Genomic DNA, 22,153 nt, shown 5'->3' on the forward strand with positions numbered 1-22,153 from the left:
ATGGGCTGAATTGGTTACTCCACAAAATACATTGGAATCCTAACTCCCAGTGTCTGTGATGTGGCCTTATTTGGAGAAAGGATCCTTGAAAATGATTTAGTTAAAATGAGATCATTAGTGTAGGTCCTAATCTAATATGACTGTGCCCTTACAAAAAAGAAAAAAGAAAAAATTGAGACGCAGAGACAGACATGCATACAGGGAAAACAACATGTGAATGTGAAAGCAAAGATCAGAGTGGTGCATCTCTAAGCCAAGAAGTGCCAAGGATTGCCAGCAAACTACCAGGAGGGAGGTGCAAGTGTGGATTAGATTCTCTCTCACAGCCCTCAAGAGAACCAACCCTGCTGATGGTACCTGACAACAGCAGCCTTAGCAAACTAGTACAACCTGCAATCAGCAATACATGTTAGGCCCAATAACATACATGTAATCCCAGCAGATTGGTAGGCTAAGACAGGGGGATTGCTTGCATGTTCAAGACTGCCACAGCAATTTAGTGGAGGTCCTGAGCAACTTAACAAGACCCTGTCTCAAAATAAATATATAATAAAGGGTTGGGGATGTGTCTCAGTGGTTAAGCATCCCTGGGTTCAATCCCTAGTACAAAAAAAAAATGAGTATTATAATATACGATATCCATATACATACAAAATACATATGCCATATGCCAAAGTTTTCACAAATGGTGTCAACCATTACTAAATGCAATGCACTCTGACAATTTTTTATTCTACATATTTAAAATATTTCACTCACTGAAACTAATAAAATTGATTTTTAAGAGTTTCAGATCCACAATTTGGAAAATATTAGCTTAATAGTAAAATAATATTTTGATCCATACATTGGTTTCCTTTTATTTTCTGTGATTGAAAAAAAGATCTGAGAAGAGATAAAATCTTAAAAGAGTCTAATATTTCACTCCACATTAGCTTTCCTTCCCCTCCCTTCCCTCCTCCTAGTCTCCTTCCTTTACTGGTCTCCCTTCTATTTTCAAGGGATCAGCCAAACTTAAATTGTCATGTGGTATGCATTTGTGAATATATAACAATGAATACCACTACTAGGTATAATTATAATGCATCAACAGAAATAAATAATAAAATGGAATGATATGCAGCACTTATGAAAAATAGTCAAATCTACAAAATGTTCACAACAAGAATTATTTATCCAAATTCTGCAAAATCAGACCCAATACCCAGGACGGATGAACAGGATTCTAATGAACCCTCAATTGTGTTTGTACTGATTGAAGTAGTTGCAGTCTTAAGAATAATTCCTTTCTCATCATTTTGGCTCAAGATTACCATGAACAGCACTGAGCAGATTTAAGAAGTAGAATTTGTGAACAATGGTTAAGTAACTAATCAAATTTTAGCAATCTCTAGATCAGAGGTGATCTTGCTCTTTAGCCCATAACCAGAGAGATGTGGTTCATCTAATGGAAACTTTGTTTCTGTATTTGAAATCCTCCATGATATTTCTCTCTCTTTCCTTGCTCAATTCATTGTGTTTTCCCTGGTCTCCTTACATTTTCTACTCTTCAAGTTTGGCCAAGCTTTTAATTCCTCCCTCTTGCTAGTGTACCCCACACTCATCTCTTGTTTCTTCTGGTTTCCCTTCTATTCTTGATGTTTTTCCCTATTCTTGTCAGTTCTTTAACTTACATTGACAAAGAATTGAGTTTCTTAGGCTTGTATACAATAAACTAAAATTAATTCTAATTATGAAGCCAAATCATCCAATATCTTGTTTTTTTATCTAATACATTAAAAATATAAATTGTTGCTTTTGATGTTATCTTTACTTGCTTCTCCCCTTAATGAGCAAAAGATTTTAATGGAAGAAAAAAATATGTTCTTACCCCATACAAATATCTGCCACTCCCTTCAGGGGTTTTAAAGTACTGCTTTATGTATAATTAACTTATTTGGCAGGGAAGGGGAGCATGAGAGAACTTTAAAACTAAAGTGATGAGAATAGCTGCCAATTTAAATCAATCAGAAATAGAAGATGAACATCCTTGATATTTAATTGAAGTCAAGGAAAATTGAATTTGATTTCCAAAATGTGATTTCCCATATACTTTTAAGAAGAGATATGTAGAGAATTTTGAAATATTTTTAGATATAAAGCTTTGCCAGAGAGAACATTTTAATATCTCTTATCAAAAATATGGTCAGTATATCTTAAGGTAACTACATTTTTATCGGGGAAATTTGCTCACCATTTCTTTTGCATTTTCGAGAACAATTTAACTGCCTGTAACCTTCACTCTGTTTCTCTAAAGTTAGTCTTTTTTATTGCCTTTCCCAGTCCCAAATCTACCCCAAATTTATCAAATCCTGTCTTACTGCTGTGAAATTTTCCTCTCTTCTAATATTCCCAATTAATATTACCAGTTCCCAATGGCCATGTTTGAGCTTTGACTCCAAAGACTCAGAGAACAAACCATAAAAAGGAGTTTGAAAGTTAGTCATTGTGGTGGATGCCTGAGATTCCAGTGACTTGGAGGTTGAAGCAGGAGGATCAAAAGTTTGAGGCCAGCTCCAGTGTCTTAGGAAGATGTGTCTCTAAATAAGTTAAAAATAGCCTCAAACTCTGTCCTAACATCCTTGCCACCATCAACCACCTATATCTCACCACAATTCATCAGCGAATAGAGAAAGTGAGTTATATCATTATTTGTCATACTGGGCTCAGTACATATATTTGTAATATTAACAATCTGAAAAAATCCTTATTTTTCTTTAAAATGAGTTTATAGGAACAGGAGCTGTGGTAAGATGAATTGTTGGTCCATTTCTTCACCATTCACAGTGTTTTAATCTCAAAGTAACTACTCAAGTGTAAGTTCATGGGTTGGGGATGGAATAACTTGAAATATTTTTTAAAGTGAGAAAAAAGGGAACAAATAATTGATAAAACAAATGGAAGATGACAGGTATAAATCCAAATAGCATTAATTAACTTGAATATGAACAAATTAAATACTTCAGTTAAAAGACTAATATTCAATTGAATGAAAAATGAAATTCAAATTTGGAGTGCTTATTAATTACTAAACTTTAGTAAAAACATGTAAAAGTCAAATTAAAAATATGGGGAAAAGATTTATCATGTTCACACTGACTGAAAGGAAACAGGTGATGATACATTAATATGATATAAAATAAATTTTAAGATAAGAAATGTTATTAGAAGAAAGACAAATATTTAGTAAGGAGCCAATCCACCAGGACAATATAAGTATCCTAAATGTATATGCATTCAATAACATCCTTTCAAAATTTATAAAACAAAAATTCACTATAGAAAGTGAACAGGAAAATCCATTTGTAATGAAATAAAAACATACTTAAAACCATAAATAAGGATTAAAATTCAGTAGGAAAAATTGAAATAGATCTAAACAACGTTAACAACTTTGACTCAATTGACAGAACACTGAACACAACAAAGACAGATTATGCATTCTTTTCAACTGGATAATTTTTAAAAATGAGTCTCTACTAGGCCATTAAACATGTCTCAACAAATATCAAAAAACTAAATAATTAGAATATATTCTCTGGCCATCGTAATTTTTAACTAGAGATCATTATTTAAAAAATAAATAGAAAGTCTTCAATGGATTGATAATTAAATAAAAAATCAATTACTTATATACCCAAAAAAAACCCACAATGTTTGAAGTAAAACGTATTAACATGTAACATAACAGACATGTGAAATATGGTTGAATCTAACTTTTGAGAAAAGTGAATAGCTTTGAATACATATATGAAGAAAGAAGAAAGACTAAAAAACAATTTTCTAAATATTCATCTCAAGAATTTAGAAAAAAGAACATGGAACAAAGAAAGTAGAAAAATGAATCGATAAATTAAAAATGTTATTAAACAGAAAGTTTGCACAGTGAATATAAACAAAGTCAATAGTTTGTTCTTAGAAAGTAATGAGCTGGTAATTCCTATAACTGACCCGAAACCCTCTTTTCCAGCATGCCTAACCCCCAGTCTCTACTGAGAACCTTGACATAATGCTGTGCCAAACCTTGGTCAGATCACTTAGGTTATGTAAGCATGGATACAGCCTGAGTTTTTTATTCTCCATCATTTACTCTTTATCAACCGCCCCCCCCCCACTGCCACACAAGAACTTGAGAGACAATAAGTCTGCTAATGTTAAAGCATGTTGTCATAGACTATAGCTATAAAATGTATATTCTACTAATAGAATATTTTTAAGGTTTATTTTTAAAAAGATAAGTAAATAAACTTGTAAAATTCTCATAAGCATGGTGAAGAATAAAAAAAAAACTCTGGATACTAATATCCTTTTTATATTTATAAATATAAAATATAAAAAGACACTAAAAACAACTTCATATCAATACATTTTAAAATGTTGATGAGATAGCAAGTTACTTGAAAATTATGACTTACCACAACTGATATAGCTAGAAAAAAAAATGAATCGATATATATTTTCCAGAAACATCTCTAGAGAATATAATATTACCTCTCAAGGCCCTAGAAAAAAAAACCAATCAATGCCAAAGCAGTAGAAGTTAGGAAAAAATTAAAATTAGACCTGAAATCAATGAAATCAAAACAAAAACTTACAAAAATCAATGAACAAAAGTTAGTTCTTTGAAAAAGTAAATAAAAGAGGTAAACTCTTAACCACACACTAAGAGAAAGAGGGAAAAATCTAAAATTTCTAAAATTTATTGTGAAAAAGAAAATATCACCATAGACACCACAGAAATACAGAAACTATTTTGAAAACTTACACTCTAATAAAAGAGAAAATCTGAAGACAAACAAATTTCCAGAGACATTATGAATTACCTAGATTGAACCAGGAGGGCACAGATAATTTAAACTGATCAATTTCAAGCAATGAAATTGAAGATACCATTAAAAGCCTACCAACAAAGAAAAGCCAGGATCATATGGATTCTCAGCCAAGTTCTACCAGACCTTCAAAGAAGAACTAATACCAATCTTCCTCAAATTATTTCAAAATAGAAAAGGAGAGAACCCTTTCAAACTCATTTGATGAAGCTAGTATGATACATCCTGATACTATACCAATATCCCTGATGAACATAGATGCAAAAATTCTTAATAAAAGATACTGTCTCTTGATCAAGTGGGGTTTATTCCAGGGATGCAAGACTGGTTCAACTTATGGAAATTGATTTATGTAATTTACCACATCAATAGGCTTAAGACAAGAATCACACAATTATATCAATAGGTGCAGAAAAAGCATTTGACAAAATACAGCATCCATTCATGTTCAAAACACAAGAAAAACTAGGAATAGTAGGAACATTTTTACAACATTGTAAAAGCTATATATGCTAAACACAAGGCCAAAATCATTCTAAAAACAAACTGAAAGTATTCCCTCTAAAAACTGGAACAAGACAGGGATGCCCTCTTTCACCCCTTCTATTCAAAATAGTGTTTGAAACTCTAGCCAGAGCAATTAAACAAAAATAAATGAATAAGTGAATAAATAAATAAAGAATACCAATAGGAAAAGAAGAGCTCAAACCATCCTTATTTGTCAATGACATGATCCTATATTTAGAAGACCCAAAATACTACATAATGAAACTTCTAGAACTCATCAATGAATTCATCAAAGCAATAGGATATAAGATAAACACCCATAAATCAATTGTGTTCATATACACCAATGATGAATAAATTGAAAGAGAAATTAGGAAAACTATCACATTCACAGGAACCTCAAAAACAGGAATCAATCTAACAAAGAGGTGAAAGACCTCTACAATGAAAACTACAGAACACCTAAGAAAGAAATTACAGAAAACCTTAGAAGATGGAAAGATCTCACATTTCTTGGATAGGCAGAATTAATATTGTCAAAATGATCATACTACCAAAAGTGCTATACAGATTCAAAATAATTCCAATTAAAATCCCAACATCTTTCCTCATAGAAATAGAGAAAGCAATCATGAATTTCACTTGGAAAAATAAGAGACCCAGAATAGCCAAAACAATACTTAGCAAGAAGAGTGAAGCAGGAGGCATTGCAATACTAGAACTTAAACTATACTACAGAGCTATAGTAACAAAATCAGCATGGTATTGACACCAAAATATACAGGCACATTGATGGTACAGAACAGAAGACACAGAGACAAACCCACTTAAATACATGTCTCATATTGGACAAAGGTGCTAAAAACGTTCATTAGAGAGAAGATAGCCTATTCAACAAATGGTGCTGAGAAAACTAGAAATTCATATGTAACAAAATGAAATTAAACCCCTATCTCTCACCCTGCACAAAACTCAACTCAAAATGGATCAAGGATGTAGGAATTAGACCAGAGACTGCACCAAACAGAAGAAAAAGTGGACCCAAATCTTCATTGTGTTGACTTAGGACCTGACTTCCTTAACACAACTCTTAAAGTGCAGGAAGTAAAATTAAGAATCATTAAATGGGATGGAATCAAACTAAAAGGCTACTTTTCAGCAAAGGAAATAATAATATGAAGAGAGAGCCTAAAGAGTAGGTGAAACTCTTTACCACATACACCTCAGACAGAGCACTAATCTTCAGGATATATAAAAAACTCAAAACCTTAACACCAAAAAAACAAATAACCCAATCAAGAAATGGTCTAAGGAACTGAACAGACACTTCATAGAAGAAGAAATACAACTGATCAACAAACATATGAAAAAATGGTCATCATCTCTAGCAATTAGAGAAATACAAATCAAAACTGCTCTAAGATTTCATCTCACTTCAGTGAGAATGACAATTATCAAGAACACAAGCAATACTATGTGTTGGTAAGGATGTGGGGGGAAAGGTACACTCATACATTGCTGGTGGTACTGCAAATTGGTGCTGCTACTATGGAAAGCAGTATGGAGATTCCTTAGAAAACTTGGAATGGAACCACCATTTGACTCCTCGGCCTATAAGTTAAAGGATTTAAAATCAGTATACTATAGTGATACAGCCACATTAATTTTTTGTTGTTGTTGTTGTTTTGTTGGTGCTAGGGATTGAATCCAGCTAAGCTATATCTCCAGCCCCACATCAATGTTTATAGCAGTTTAATTCACAATAGCTAAATAGTGGAACCAACTTAGATGTCCTTCAATAAATGAATGGATAAAGAAACTGTGGTATATATACACGATGGAATATTACTTAACCTTAAAGAATAAAATTATGGCATTTGCAGATAAATGGATGGAGTTGGAGAATATCATTCTAAGTGAGATGAGTCAATCCCAAATAAGCAAAATCAAATGTTTTCTCTGATAAGTGAATGCTGGAACATAAGGGTCGGTGGTAAGGGAAGATTTGAGGAACTTTGGATTGGACGGAGGGAATGAGGAGAGGAGAGGGGACAGAGGAGTGGGAAAGATGGTGGAATGTGATGGACATCATTACCCTATGTACATGTATGATTACACAAATGGTGTGACTCTACATTGTTTACAACCAGAGAAATGAAAAGTTGTACTACATTTGTGTACAATGATTTGAAATGTATTCTTTGTCATGTATAACTAAATAGAACAAATTAAAAAAAAAAAAAAAAAAGAAAGAAATTGAAGTAGACCTTAGGACATAGAAAGATCTTCCATGTTCTTGGATAGGCATAATTAATATTCTCAAAATGGCCATACTACCAAAGGCACTATACAGATTTTATGCAATTTCTATTAAAATTTCAATGTTCTTCTTCATAGAAATAGGAAATTATGTAATTCATTTGGAAAAAGAAGAGGTCCAGAATAACTAAAGCAATCCTTAGTGAGAAAAGTGAAACAGGATGCATCACAATACCAGACTTTAAATTATGCTACAGAGCTTTAGTTACAAAAACAGCATGGTGGAGTCAGGGTTGCAGCTTAGGGGTGGTGTGCTTTCCTGGTATGTGTGAGGCACCGGGTTTGATCCTCAGCATCACATTAAAAAATAAATAAATAAAGTTTAAAAAGAAATAGCATGGTTTGGTACCTAAATAGATATGAAGACCTATGGAGCAGAATAGAAGACACAGAGATAAACCCACATAAATAGTTATCTAATGGTAGACAAAGGATTCATAAACATACATTGGACAATATAAAAAGTTACACTCACAAGTTATTTTTATAATGCCAGTAAAGGCTTCAAATTAAAACTTTAACAAAGGTATGATATAATAGATAGAATGATAACTGCCAAAAGATGTTCATGCCCTAATTTATGGAATCTGTGAATATAGTGCCTTACATGGTGCAAGAGTATTTGCAGATATGATTAATTTTAAGAAGTTTTAGACCAAAAGATTGCCCTAGATTATCTGGGTGGGTAGAATCTAATCACATGAGTCCTTAAATGTAGAAATGGGTCAAAAAGATAAGACATGACAAGGACTTGACCTGCTCTCACTGCTTTGAAGATAAACAGGGCTATTATGCAAGGAATATTGTGGCCTCTTGGAGCTGGGATAGACCTTTTCTCTATAGAAAATAGGAGAATGAGGACCTTAATACTGTAGCTGCAAGGGCGTGAATTCTGTCAAAAGCTCAAATAAGCAGGAAACTGTTTCTATCCGTAAGCCTCCAAAACACAGACTGCTAAATTCTGGATTTTAGTCCAGTGAGACTTCCCAGTTTTTTTGTTATTATTTTGTTTTCTTTAGTGGGTACTGGGGATCAAACCCAGGACCTTAAGCATCCTAAGCAAATACCCTACCACTGAGCTACATTTCCAGCTCTTTTTATTGTATTTTGAGACAGGGTCCCACTATTTTGCCCATTGTGATCTCAAACTCATGATATTCCTGCCCCAGCCTCTCAATCTTACAAGTGTGTGCCATCAAATTCAAAGATAATTTACCAATACACTAATTAAAAACACTCTTTAATATAAAGAATAGAAAGAACATACTTAATAATACAAATTTCAAGATATAATACTCAGATATGACTGAATTAGACCCAATAAAGTATTTAGATTCTTGTTCTTATATGCAGAATCATTGTGAGTGTAATGCTGATACGTGCAGCTGATACAGATGTGTTTCAATGGTGGCTCAGTTGCACATAGTATGGTTATTACAGGCGATGTGATTTTCCAACATGGTAAAAAATTCTTTTAATTTTCCTCAATGTGCATAGAAAATGCATTTCTGGAAATTTTAAAAACCACTGTAAACAAAGGTCTACTGCTTATTTATCAAATGAAATTCAGTGATTATTTATTTGCTCAAAACCACAACAATAACAAAACAAGTGTGCACCACCATACCTAGCTTGACTACTTTTATTGAGATCTAATTTACAAATAAAAATTATATATATTAAGGAATACAAGGTGATCATTGATACAAGTATATGTTGTGAAATGATTACCACCAGTAAATTAATTATCACATCCATCACCTCATCTAGATTTGTGTGTGTGTAGTCAGAACACTTAAGGTCTCTAAGAAATTTTAAGCACACAACACAGTATTAACTATATCACCATGTTGTACATTAGCTCACCAGTACTTCTTCATCTTACAACTGAAAGTTTATATGCTTTAAAAAGCATCTCTCCATTTCTACCCCCTCCTTAGCCCAAGCTCTGGCAACACCTTTATGTTCTCTGCTTCTGTGAGTTGTCTTTTTAAAATTCTACATATAATGGCATCACACAGTAGTTAATTTTCTGTGTCTGATTATTTCACTTAGCATAACAACTCTATGTTTATTCATGTTGTCAAAATGGCAAGATTTATTTCTTATGGTTGAATATTATTTTATTAAATATAATATGTATACACACGTGCATACATATATATTTATATGTGGTGTTTAGCAGTATCTGTTCATACTAGCCATTTGCATAAATTACAACCAATTCTTGTATTCCTGGCTAATATCCAACAGAAATATCCTGGGTTAACAGAAATAAAAGAATTGGGGTGTTTATGAGCACCGAGTGCATGTAAAAGAATGTTCATTCCACCTGTACATATTTGCCAGCCACACTGTATATAAATTTAGAGCAATGTTAATATTTGTTGATACTTTCTATGTGTTGAGACAATATATTCCATGAATTAGTACATTAAATTCCTCAAACTCTCATATCAATTTACTATCCTTATTATATTCACTTTAGAGATTGTCAAACCAAAGTTTAAAGCAACTACCTGATTTGCTCCAGGTTATAAAGCTCAAGGTATTTAAGGTACTTCTATTGTCTTGGCTCAATGCTCAATTTCATGATGTTAATAGACTTTTTTACAAAGAAAGCAATTGGTCTGGGGTAAATAAAAGAGGGTAAAATTGTGGAAAATTTCTTGGTCTTGAAAAGAGAGAAAGATGGTAAGTTAATTTTGTTTTTCTTCCACTTGCATCAAGAGGCTAGGCATAAAAATAACCCTGTTTGGCATCTCAAAGGAGATCAGGTAGAAATGAACAGAAGAATCAATTGTGGTCCCCTATTTATTTGCCATCTTGGTTTTCCATGTGAATGAATATCAGAGGCACAATTTAATCCCTCCAATTAACTGAATCATATCTAAACCACACTTTAGTTCTGACACTCCATGGTTCTCCAATTCTCAGAAATAGCATATGTGTAAGAGGTGCTATAACATTTTTGCTAAACAACAGAGCAAACAAGCACTCCTATGAGAATGTTGACTTCGATATTTTCTGAAGTTTTCCCTCTGGTGAGGAAATGATACACCCTAAATGGTAAAACAGTTTCAGGGCTGCAGATCTTAGATCAACCTCAAGATTCAAGGGTTGCACTTGCTGATTCATAGATGTTTTTGCTAGGGGGATTGTGTAACAGTAATATAAACTTGGAACACATCCATAAGGCAATAGCATGAAATAAGACTGATGAAAAATGGATTGTCATTTCTTCTTCAATAGAGTAAGTTCTTAATATCACAAGGGATGCTGTAATCTCTGAAATATCATCTCATTGTGGGCCAAAATCTAATTTCCTTCCTATTTTCAAATTATAGACTCTGATGAAATAAAACGAGTAAGAGAGTACAAGACAGAGAATTTAATTTATTTAGAATTAAAGAGAATTAGAATAATCTCAAAAATTTTAATCTATGAAAGTTCACTAACAGTGTAGAAGGAGTTTGCCAAGAAAGGGAATGTCATTAGAATCAATTTATCAATTCACACTTGACACCTTTCTGAGTCTTTGTGAAGAAATGTATTTCTTTGGGAAAAAAAAGATTGAATTGAAAAAGAACGCAGATTGAAATGATTTGTAGTTAACACAGTCATTGTGAAGACAGAAAATAAAATGGAAACAGTTGAATCTCGACAAAATATATGAGAGTCTGGGGTTACTTTTTGGCATTTTCAAATTCTTTCTATGATAGTAACTATGGTGCTCGATATTTTAAAATGATAAGCAATTTTAAGTTCTTCAGAACTAGATAATGTTAACACTGTTGCTGTTTATTTCACAGAACTGAAAAATCAAACTAAAGCAGGTGTGGAATTCACCTTGTTAAAACCGAAGCTAAAGATGTGATATTAAAAGAAGTTGCAGAGTTTTTTTTAAAGAAAGTATTAGACACAAAAACGTGTTTCCACATCCAAACATGGTGTTGAAAAAGAAAAAATAATAATTATGTGAAGCCACTGAATGATTCACATATATCACCGTACTATTATGAGATTATAGGCACATAACTTTTTTTAGTTAAATGACAAAATATAATTTTGAGAAATAGCTTTTCAGAATCTTCATAAATAATACCTACCCCATCAGACTAAGAAGGGTAAATGAGATAATTCATATAAACTTCTTGAGATCTTGCAACCCATACAGTAAGCACTAAATAAATTTAATTTTGTCACTAATGTCTTATTTGTTTCCTGCTATCAAATATTTAAGAGTAAATATACAGTTAAATATATAGGCCTGTGCATGTATAAATATACAACATGATTTTATAATGCTAGTGTAATTTCATTATAGCAATAGTTTATGTTTCTATTTAATAGAACTAAATATACTACAGCAAAATTCAAACTTTATGAGGCTGTATTCTTAAAGAACAGGTGGTGTAGTTGTTGAAGCAATGTATTTATTGAGAACCTACTATGTGAGGTGCAGTTTGCCAGGTGCTGCTTTGGCAACTCATAACTCAGAATCTGAAAGTCATTGCTATTTGGAATGTCACTTAACTCTGAGAATTTTATTGAGGTCCTCCAAGAAAACATGTTTCTTCAATATTTTTTCTAACCACCACACTATCACCTTTTATGATGGCTGATTTTAAGAAGGAAATTCTCATTTTAAACACTGTGTTTTTATAGCAACTTATCAAGCAGTGGCCTTTAGCTGTTGTTCTGTGACAGCCACTCCATTAAAATCCTGATGTAAACAAGTGGAGAAGGTGAACTAGAAGTGCAGATATTTGCACGGCATTACTGTCAGGTAAAATTTTAAAGATAGGTTTTATGAACCCATTATTTGCAGTCAAGGCTTTTGACTACAGCATCTGAAATCATTTAAGGAGACAAAATGTTTTGTCAAAACATACTGCTGGGAGTCAGTGTGTAGCTTCTTTTTATGTAATTCAATTTAGTTCTGTTGTTTGCATGAAAGAGAAATTCTAGCTGGGCAGTCACAGCGAGCCAGTAAAAAGTGACAATATGGTACACATCAGAGGCAATTAAAATTAAATGCTTTTTGTCTTCATTTTATTTCTTAATAAATGGGTAATTGCATTGTGGTGTACCTGGTGACAGGCTAAATTAGGAAGATACTAGGCATCTTTGCTAACTTTATGTTCACCAAATTTAACTTATTTTTGAGTTTTACATCAAGTGGTGGAAAATACTAGGCATTTTTTTTTTTCAGAAATAAATGTCTGAGAAATGAGGTCACCATGATCTCAGGTGGAGATATTTTGACAAAGATAGGGACCTAGTTTAAAAACAGCAAATGGTGGGCTAAAATAAATAGACAGTGCTCTAAACAAAGATGTGCACAGAGCTGAGTTTCACAAAGCTGGTACTAATGGTACTGTTAAATATTAGCAGTACAAGTGACCTGATAAATAGGCAATCCAGACACCTTTAAGTTTGCAATGACAAACTTCTCTGTCTAGAAAAGTATCAGATTTTTACAATAGGTAAGATCTTATGTACTAACATGAATGGAAAGAAGTGTGAGGAAATAAAAACTGACCATTTGATCGTCAATTTATTAAGTAATTCATACAAGTTCTTATCGAATAACTGTTGGATATCATATGCTTTCTAAGATCTGAGAATAAATGCAAATTAAATACTAGATTGATGCTTTCAGAGAGTATAGTCTGGAGACAATATATGGTGGGAGAGAATGACCTGAAAACCAATAAATGAAGGTAAAGATACTGGGATATCGCATGTGAAATTCTCGGTGTGCAACCCAAAAGTTGCTGAGTTTCTCTTGGAAGATTTTTGGAAGTGATTTTTGAGAGGCTAGTACATGCTCATCCTATCATAGTATGGATGCTCTCAAAAGTTTCAGGAAGGCATGCAAAAAGAGCATGGAATGCTGGGAAGAAAAATTAGTAGCATGGGAAGGGGAATTTGGGGAGAACTATCATGTTTAGGTCTAGGAAACTTATTAGGGGTGCTTCAGGAGGTTATAGTATAGTCCAGATCATCACACCTAAGGCATTTGGATTTAAACTTCTAAGTAATGTAGAACCATCACTTAAAGCAGGAGAGAAAAATCAGATTTGCACATTGAAATATCACACTAAAAAAGATGTTCAGAGTTAGCTAATGCACAATATGACCTGATACAGGAAAACCAACTGTAAATTACTGCAAGTAGAGGAAGAAAGCCTGGATTAAAAAAAAGTGTCGAGTAGATACAGAGAAGACAGAAAAGAGAAAGATTTAGATCAGAGAACTGACAATACTATGGAAGATGATACTGATACTAGAAGAGTTTCCTCGGTGATGATTGCTAAGTTTGGAGCTTGAGTGGTAAAGTAGATGGTGGCATCTTTTACTAAAATTGTAAGAATATTAATAATAACTAGCATTAAGATCACAGTCATCTGCTTAACTCCTTCAATTTTCATAACATCTAAGTAAAGTAATATTGGGTTTAGTGTGAAAAAATTCAGTTTTGTACTGATAGAGTAGCTCGCCTAAAGTCTGTCGGTTAGTATGTAATAGAATCTGCACTCAAATCCAGTAATGTTTGATTTCAAGGTAAATGATTTTAGGTATATATTATATATCTAATAAAATGAGAAGGAGTTATTTTTGACATGCTGATTTTGAGATGTCTGTTGAGATTTTGTAGGAAGGTGAATAGAAAGGTCTGGAGCTCTCAGCATGAGACTGGTAATTGAAGGTACAAAGTATATATCAAGAATAAAGAGAGGAGAATCTCAAGCAGAGGCCAATAATTGTATATTTAAAAGGCAGGCAGATAAGGAGCACCTAAAGGTGTCTGAGAGACAAAAAGAGAACCCAAAGATAGTAGAATCCCAGCAGTCATCCTGTGCTCATGCTCCATACTTCACAAGTCCTACTAGTTAGGCAAGCCGTGAGTCCAATGCTACCTCCTCCAAGAAGTCTTTTCTGATATTCCCATCAAACATTAATCTTTTCTCTGAAGTCTTTACCCCCCAGTCTGCTTTTCTCGTGATTTTCTCCACTTTCGCTCCTTGTACTATTGTGATAAGTATATTATTTCTTTTCAATCCATAGTTCTATTGAAGGCCCAATCACTTTCAACTTTTATCTCCTCATAACAATACAGGTGATCAAAGTTGGGTGTATAAATTAATTGACAATCTTGTCAAAATGTTAATGAAATTTTTGCCATTAAGAGAACTATTAGAAAAACAAAGTACTGAACACCATGTTAGGTCCATATAATAAAAACCATAGTGCCTACGCAAGGAAACAAGATAGACAATTCCTATCACAGTATTTCACACAGGATATAATTGAACCAGAAGAAGTATACAGGAGGATAATTAAAGTTGAAAGATTTCTGGGATAGTAGAAGTATAATAGCAAACTAAAAAAATAATCAAAGACTGAGATGGGAGATACTTAAAGACTTTATCACCAGGAGTGATGTGGTACGCAGAAGCAATAGAGAGTATTTGATAAGTTAGGATTTTCAATTAGAAAAAATTCTTAACTTAAATTCCAACTTTGCCCTTTGCCAGTTTTGTGATTTTGGTTAAGTTATGTAACTCTTAGAAAGTTTCCCTAAGTTATAACTCACGGAAATGTGGTAAGGATTAAATTAGAAAATAAATACCAGACACTTAGCACAATGCTAAGTGTCATTGTTATTGCTGCCGCAACCATTAATAAACATTAATAAATGCTTAGTAATAAACAACTAGAACAAATACAAGAAGGTCTACTTACCCATCAGATAATGGATTTCTGTTTTTCACTATCACCCAAACATGTTGTTAAATACAAGAAACAGATATGATTTTAGAAAAAAAAAATGACAGTGTAATTGGGAAAAGTTAGTATCAAGTCCTCCTTGGAGTATTACACCATCCCAGTGAGTGCAAACTTAACCATTGAACACTGAACCATTATTAGGTCAGGAATACCATCCTTTCTACTACATATTTTTATACAAGTACTATACTAGTTGATCAATTTGCTTTTAAAATATGAATGTAAATAAATAAAAATGAATTAATAGGGAAGAAGAGACAAAGCTCCCATGTAAAAGAAGTGCACCCAAATTTATATAGATAATAATCTGCACTTGTAGAGATGAACCAGGACTCCTTACTACTTAAGTGCAGGCTATGCATGGAGACTTTTTTCTAAAAAGTACTCTAGGGAAAGGAAGAGGGAAAATAATAACCCTAGAGGAAGAAATTTGCAAATGCTACCTTAGTCAAGTGATCAATGTTAGTACTGATGAATCATCTCAAGACTGTACATATATCTTTTAGAGAGAGAGAGATATACATTTAGAGAGAGAGAGAGACGATACTTCGTATCCAAAGTAGATGTACACATGCTTTAGATATGAGCCTGGTACTTTTACCTCTGTGGTCTTCTTCCCCCAAACTCAAAAAAAAACAGTCCAATCTTGGGAAAAACACCAGAAAAATCCCAGATGAGGACTATCCTACAAAATTTTTGATCATTAATCCTCAAAAAAAGTGTCATTACAAACAGGAAGAAACCCACTATCAAGTGGAATCAAAGGAGGCATGGGGACTAAATGTAATGTGCTATCTTGGATGAGACCCCAGAATAGTGAAAAGGACATTAGAGAAAACCCAAAGAAATTTGAAGGAAGTGTGCATTTCCTTAATAATATTGCAATAATGATGTTTCATTAATTGTGACAAATGTACCATATTTATGTCAATGTTATATACTCACCTACTATGTTTATGGGAAATTCTCCATGCTACTTCACATTCTGTATATATTGAACATGTCTAAAATTAAAAGTTTATTTAATAAAATTAAGACTGCAAAGCATGAACTTCAGTTAATAACGTATCAATATGGTTTTATTATATATAACATATCCTAATAGTAAATGTTATCTATATGAGAAATTGGGCATAAGGTATGTGGGAACTCTCTGTACTATCTTTGTAATTTTTCTAGAAATCTTAAACCACCTTTAAATAAAAGTTTATTTTAAAATAAAACTATGAATATATGAACTGGGAATGTATTTTTCTCAATTGTTCCGTCCAAAGATTCATTATGGAGATTTCAGATTTTGTGGGTTTATAATATCTTTGCATTTTTAGGAAGATGGAAAAAATAAAAAATCAATGATTTACATGCCTATTTGATGAAGTAGTTTTAGTTGTGTTATATAAATCTATGAAACTCTACAGTTAATTCGAGTAGGCCACCACAACTGATTTGAAATAGAAACATCAGACATAAAGGAGATAGTCTTTCTACATAATTATAGGAAGGTCATTTTCTCTTTCACAATTTCTGGGTTCAACAAGACTGTCTATGACATATATCATAACATTGAAATGGGTGAGGGATGATTTCAGTTTAGAATGCCATGAACTGCAGTAATACCAAAGGATTCACACATCTTTTTTTTTCTCTCTCTCTTCTTCCACTCGCATGCTTATTACTGTACTTTGTAAATGGTTTATCCTTGACATGAGACTCTAGAGGAGGGTTTTTCTTATGGTGTTTCTTTTTAAGCATAGAAGAACGTGAGGCATATATATCTCATTTGGACAAGAATTTCATTCCTCCACATCATGATCTGCCAATATAACCTTGGCATTGAAACTTGTCAGACTACAGTAGTCTTTGTGAGCTCCATATCTCAAGGAAGTACTTATTTCTTAGAAGAGTATGGAGGGAAATAGAGCAAAAATGATACCAATGAAAAATTATTCATATAACAATTTTAGATAACATCAGTTTGTAAGGTCATTTTAAATGAAGTTATGTTTTCCATTTTATTCAGTGTTCCAAGTGTCTAAAAAATCAAATCTTCTAGATAAATCTTGGTTTCAATAGTATGGCAGTCTGGCAAGATGATTTTAGGGTTGTCACTCCGAACTTCAGTTCCCTCTTAACTAAAAAAAAGTCATTTTGTAGAGCATCTTTCTCAGTTCAATGATTAATTCTCAAAGAAAAGCAGTAGAGAGCTAGATGAAAGACAGATGATAGGTAATGATTGTATGTATTATATGTATATAGTACCACATAAATGACTTTCACAACAAGCACTTGAACATATAAATCCCATATTCTGTTTACATTTATAGGTTGCCTTCAGAATATCCTTCTCCTTCTTCATCAGAATCCCGTTTGAGGATTCTGTGGTTTCCAGGAAGCACTTGTTGATCCAGCCTCAGCCAACAGGGTATTTCGTCTCCCTGACCACAGTGATTGAATCAAGACTATTCAGCAACTTAAACTGGCTTGAGAATCACTTAAGGTGATTCTCAAGACTTTGGCAAGAAATACTGACACCAAGACACTCTTTTTCTTGCTAAACATGAATATGTAAGACATTTCCTCTGATGTGCTGGCATCCATCTTGGGAAATCAGAGTTTTGAGACTGAAATAAAATTGGGCTTTTAGTGACATCATTGAACTAATAAATCAAACCTTCCCTGAAGTAAGTGCTGTTTCTAGTTCTTCTAATTATGTGAGCCAGTAAATTCTTTTTATTGTTTCCACCAGTTTAGGTTAGGATCATATTTGTAATTAAAGGTGTACTAAATAATATAACACTCTTGAATTTTTTTTTAACATTGTTAGCATAACTCAACTATCAAGAACCCAGACTCTGTAGCCAAACTGCCTGGGTTCAAATCTCTGGTCTGTCAAACATTAACTGTCTAAACTAGATTGAGTTTACTATACCTTTGTGAGTCAATTTCCTCTTCTGAATAAAGTGGGTAATAAAAACTCCTTTTCCATAGGATGTTTGAGAGGTTTAAAGGAGCCAGTGCATTTAAACAGTACCTGACACAAAGCATGTATTCAGCAAGTGTTGGCCATTATTATTAAATACTATGCTGTTGTTATTGGACAACATTAAAACATCATTATCACAGATTCTGTGTAGCTAAGTTTACAGAGTCTGATATAGTCGTAGGAAACAATTCACTTTAAAAAAATAAACAATTTAACTTCATTCCCTAGAAAATAATGTAAGCAAAAACAAAATAACTTCCTGGGATCTAATTTATTACCACCCCAAATGTTGCATTTATTCTTTTGAAGTACATAATTATATTTTGGATACTTATATGTAAGGGAATATTTACATGTCTAAACTTCTGATTTTTAGCAGCCTGAAATAAGATCATTTCCAGGATGAATTAATCGTAGTTATTTCCAAGGTATCTTAACTGACACTGATGTTCAAACTTGTTTGCATGACAGAAAGGACATCAGTGATCATGATGATCTTAGCACATTATAAAATAAAAAATATTAAGCTTAAATATAACATAATTTTGAAAATATTTAAGGTAGACTACAAGTATAAACAGTCACTAGCAGACATCAAACATCTAAGAAAAAGTTTCAGGAGAAAAATAAAATTAATAAAATTCTAAGCAGCAACTTAGCAATTTTCTAGAAATTGGGAAAAATTGCCTTTATTTTATTTTATTAGCAAGACCCATTTAGCCTGCTTCATACACACCAGGAGCATAGTTTAGGAATAATGGCAGGGATCAAGCTATATACTTAATACAGTTCTTTGCACATAGAGGGCACATAATAAATGCATTTGATTGGATGACTAGAAGAATCTAGTTTAACATTTATTCTTCATCTAAAAACTGCAACTTGCAAAGTATCCACAGAAATGATGTACTTTCAAATATTACACATGGACCACTGAGTACAATTGTAGTGGTGCCCTTTCATAATATCTTTCATTATAATCTTCTATCAAAGCTGAATGAAATATTAAAGTGAAGTATGCATGCAGTGATTAGCGATCTAGCCTTTCATTTCCTGAAGATTTGGGAGTGATTTGACTACTTGTGCCAATCCAAAAGGGGGGGATTAGCTATTGCAGACTATAAGAAATCAATGTACAATAACCTCAAGCATTTTCAACATGTCTTCTGAATAGGAACACATCCAAATTGTTGTATTTGTAGAAGATAATATTTTCCCAATGTACTACATTTAAATTCCTTGCATTCTGTGCTTAACATTATAATAAAAGAAAAGCTGTGAGCAATGAGTTCAGCATCCTCCATGTGTTTGTTTCTGACAGGTGATGCTCAGCTTCATGGTAATTGGTAAAGGCACTAAAATATATCTGAGATAAGTTCCCAGCAAAATGTACAGATGATTGCAGATTTAAATTTCAAATTACAGCATAGCATTTTTCTTTTGCTTTTCTTCACTATCATAGGAAGCTAAAATCAAGTCTACTTGATCTCAAGATTATTATTTTATCAATATCAGTAACAATCAAGATGCAACTTTAGTGTTCAAATCCCAAATAAGTTGTTTAACAACATACCTGAGCACAAGTAACTTGATAGCTATTTTAATGACAGACAGGAGAAATATGTAGATGTCAGGTAGTAAAACACCTGAGGTTCAATTTAGAATCCCTAGTGTCTTAAATTAACTGAAAATCTTAACTGTAAATTCCAATGATTACCAAAATAGAGATTGTGGACAGGTATTCATTTCCAAAAACTGCTTTTAGCTATTAAATCTAAACTTAAGACTAAAATACTTATTTTATCCCAGATTCATATCCAATAAAAAAATAATCAGCTAACAATGCAAATTTGTGCTTTAAAAAATGACTCTGCTCAATAATTACATAATAAAAGCACATAACCTCAAATGGATTGCATATCTCCAAGATCCAGTCAGATATAGATTTCATTTGTATTTTCACCAAATGAAAATGGGAGCATTTAATTTTGGGGTGAAAACTGCATTAATTTGAAACTATCGACAATGCCAATGGTGGGCAAAGAGATATGTAATATGTAAGTACTTGAATAATTCACTTGATCTTTATGTAAGTACTTGAATAATTCACTTGATCTTTACAGCATGTAACCATATGCATATGTCACCTGTTATGAATTTAATTCAGGGCTGAAAGGGATTTATAAGGATTGTTTAAATAACTTAATATAAGTAAATATTTAGAACTGTGGTTCTCATCCCTGGAAGAAATTGCTGGGATCTTTTTGAAAAATACTGATGCCTGGACTCTATGCAATGTTAGTTAAATCAGAATTTCTGAAGATCATCTCTCATACCCAAATTTCAATCCTCAAAGGTCCTACACTTTTACATCGTATCTCCATGTTGTGGTTTAGGTATGAGGTATCTCCCAAATGCCCACGTGTGAAACAATGCAAGAATTTTCAGAGGTGAAGTGATTAAATGATGAGAGGTACAATTTAATCAGTGGATTACTCCACTGATACAAATTAACTGGGAAGTAACAGTAGGCAGGTAGGGTATGGCTGGAGGAAGTAGATCACTGAAAGCATATCTTGGGAGTTATATTTTGTCCTTGATGAGTGGAGCTCTCTCTTGCTGCTTCCTTATTGCCATGTCCTGAGCTTCTTTCTTCCACCATGCCCTTCAATCATAATGTTCTGTATTACCATGGGCCCAGAGCTATGGAGTCAATGAACCATGGACTGAGACACCTGAAACTGTAAACCAAAATAAACTTTTCCTCCTCTAAGTTTTTATTGTCAGGTCTTTTGGTCACAGCAACCAACGAGCTGACTAAACCACCATCTCTTCCCAACTTCTAAATCCCTCCCTCCATGCACCTTGTGGAAGTTATGGTACATCATAGACAACATAACTTATCTTTAAGTCCCTATAGGTCCATTATGAGAGTTAGAAAATGGAGATCCTCCTGAAGACATTTTAATTTCAGATGATGGAAAATTTTGCTAGACTAGAAATGCAAAACTCCAGTAAATTCTACACTGTGAATGAAATCTCCTTAGATGTTGTACTCTTGTGCAGAATGGAGTCCTTCCCTTTAAAGCCTTAATAGAAGTTTGGGTTCTGTCAAGTATTTAACTTCTGGCTCTTTCATATTTTCTTCCCATATCTCTCTTACCTTCCAACCTGAAAGAGTGGTGAATACTTTCCACATTCTCCATTTCTCCTTGCAAAATAATCTCAAATTTTGAATCTCCTATCAGACTATCCAGGTACTTCCAATCTTGTTGCTTGTTTCACTTATTACTCCTGGAGGATTTTCCTTGACATTTTCCCCCCAGTACTTTTTCCACAATATCCCTGCAATAACTTTAACTATCACATGGACTGTTCATTCCACAACTCAGCATTCTGAATTCCATGATGTCTTCCCTTCAAGTGGCCCTGTCACCTACTTTTTTTTTCACTTCCTCAGATAAACCTTATCATTATGATGATTACAACCTTACCTGCTGCCTCTTACTCCCTGAGATCCTCATATTCTTACTTATCCAGCATAAATCCATGGTCAGTTTTCACAATTACTTCCTTTGCATAGACACATAATTCCCTGCCCCTCTCTTGCTTCATTGTACAACTGTGTCAAAGCTTCAGCCCTGGTTACAGAAAACTATCTTCTTATTCTGCTCCTTCA

The sequence above is a fragment of the Sciurus carolinensis genome, chromosome 3 (genome assembly GCF_902686445.1).
Source record: "Sciurus carolinensis chromosome 3, mSciCar1.2, whole genome shotgun sequence".
Taxonomy (NCBI): Eukaryota; Metazoa; Chordata; class Mammalia; order Rodentia; family Sciuridae; genus Sciurus; species Sciurus carolinensis.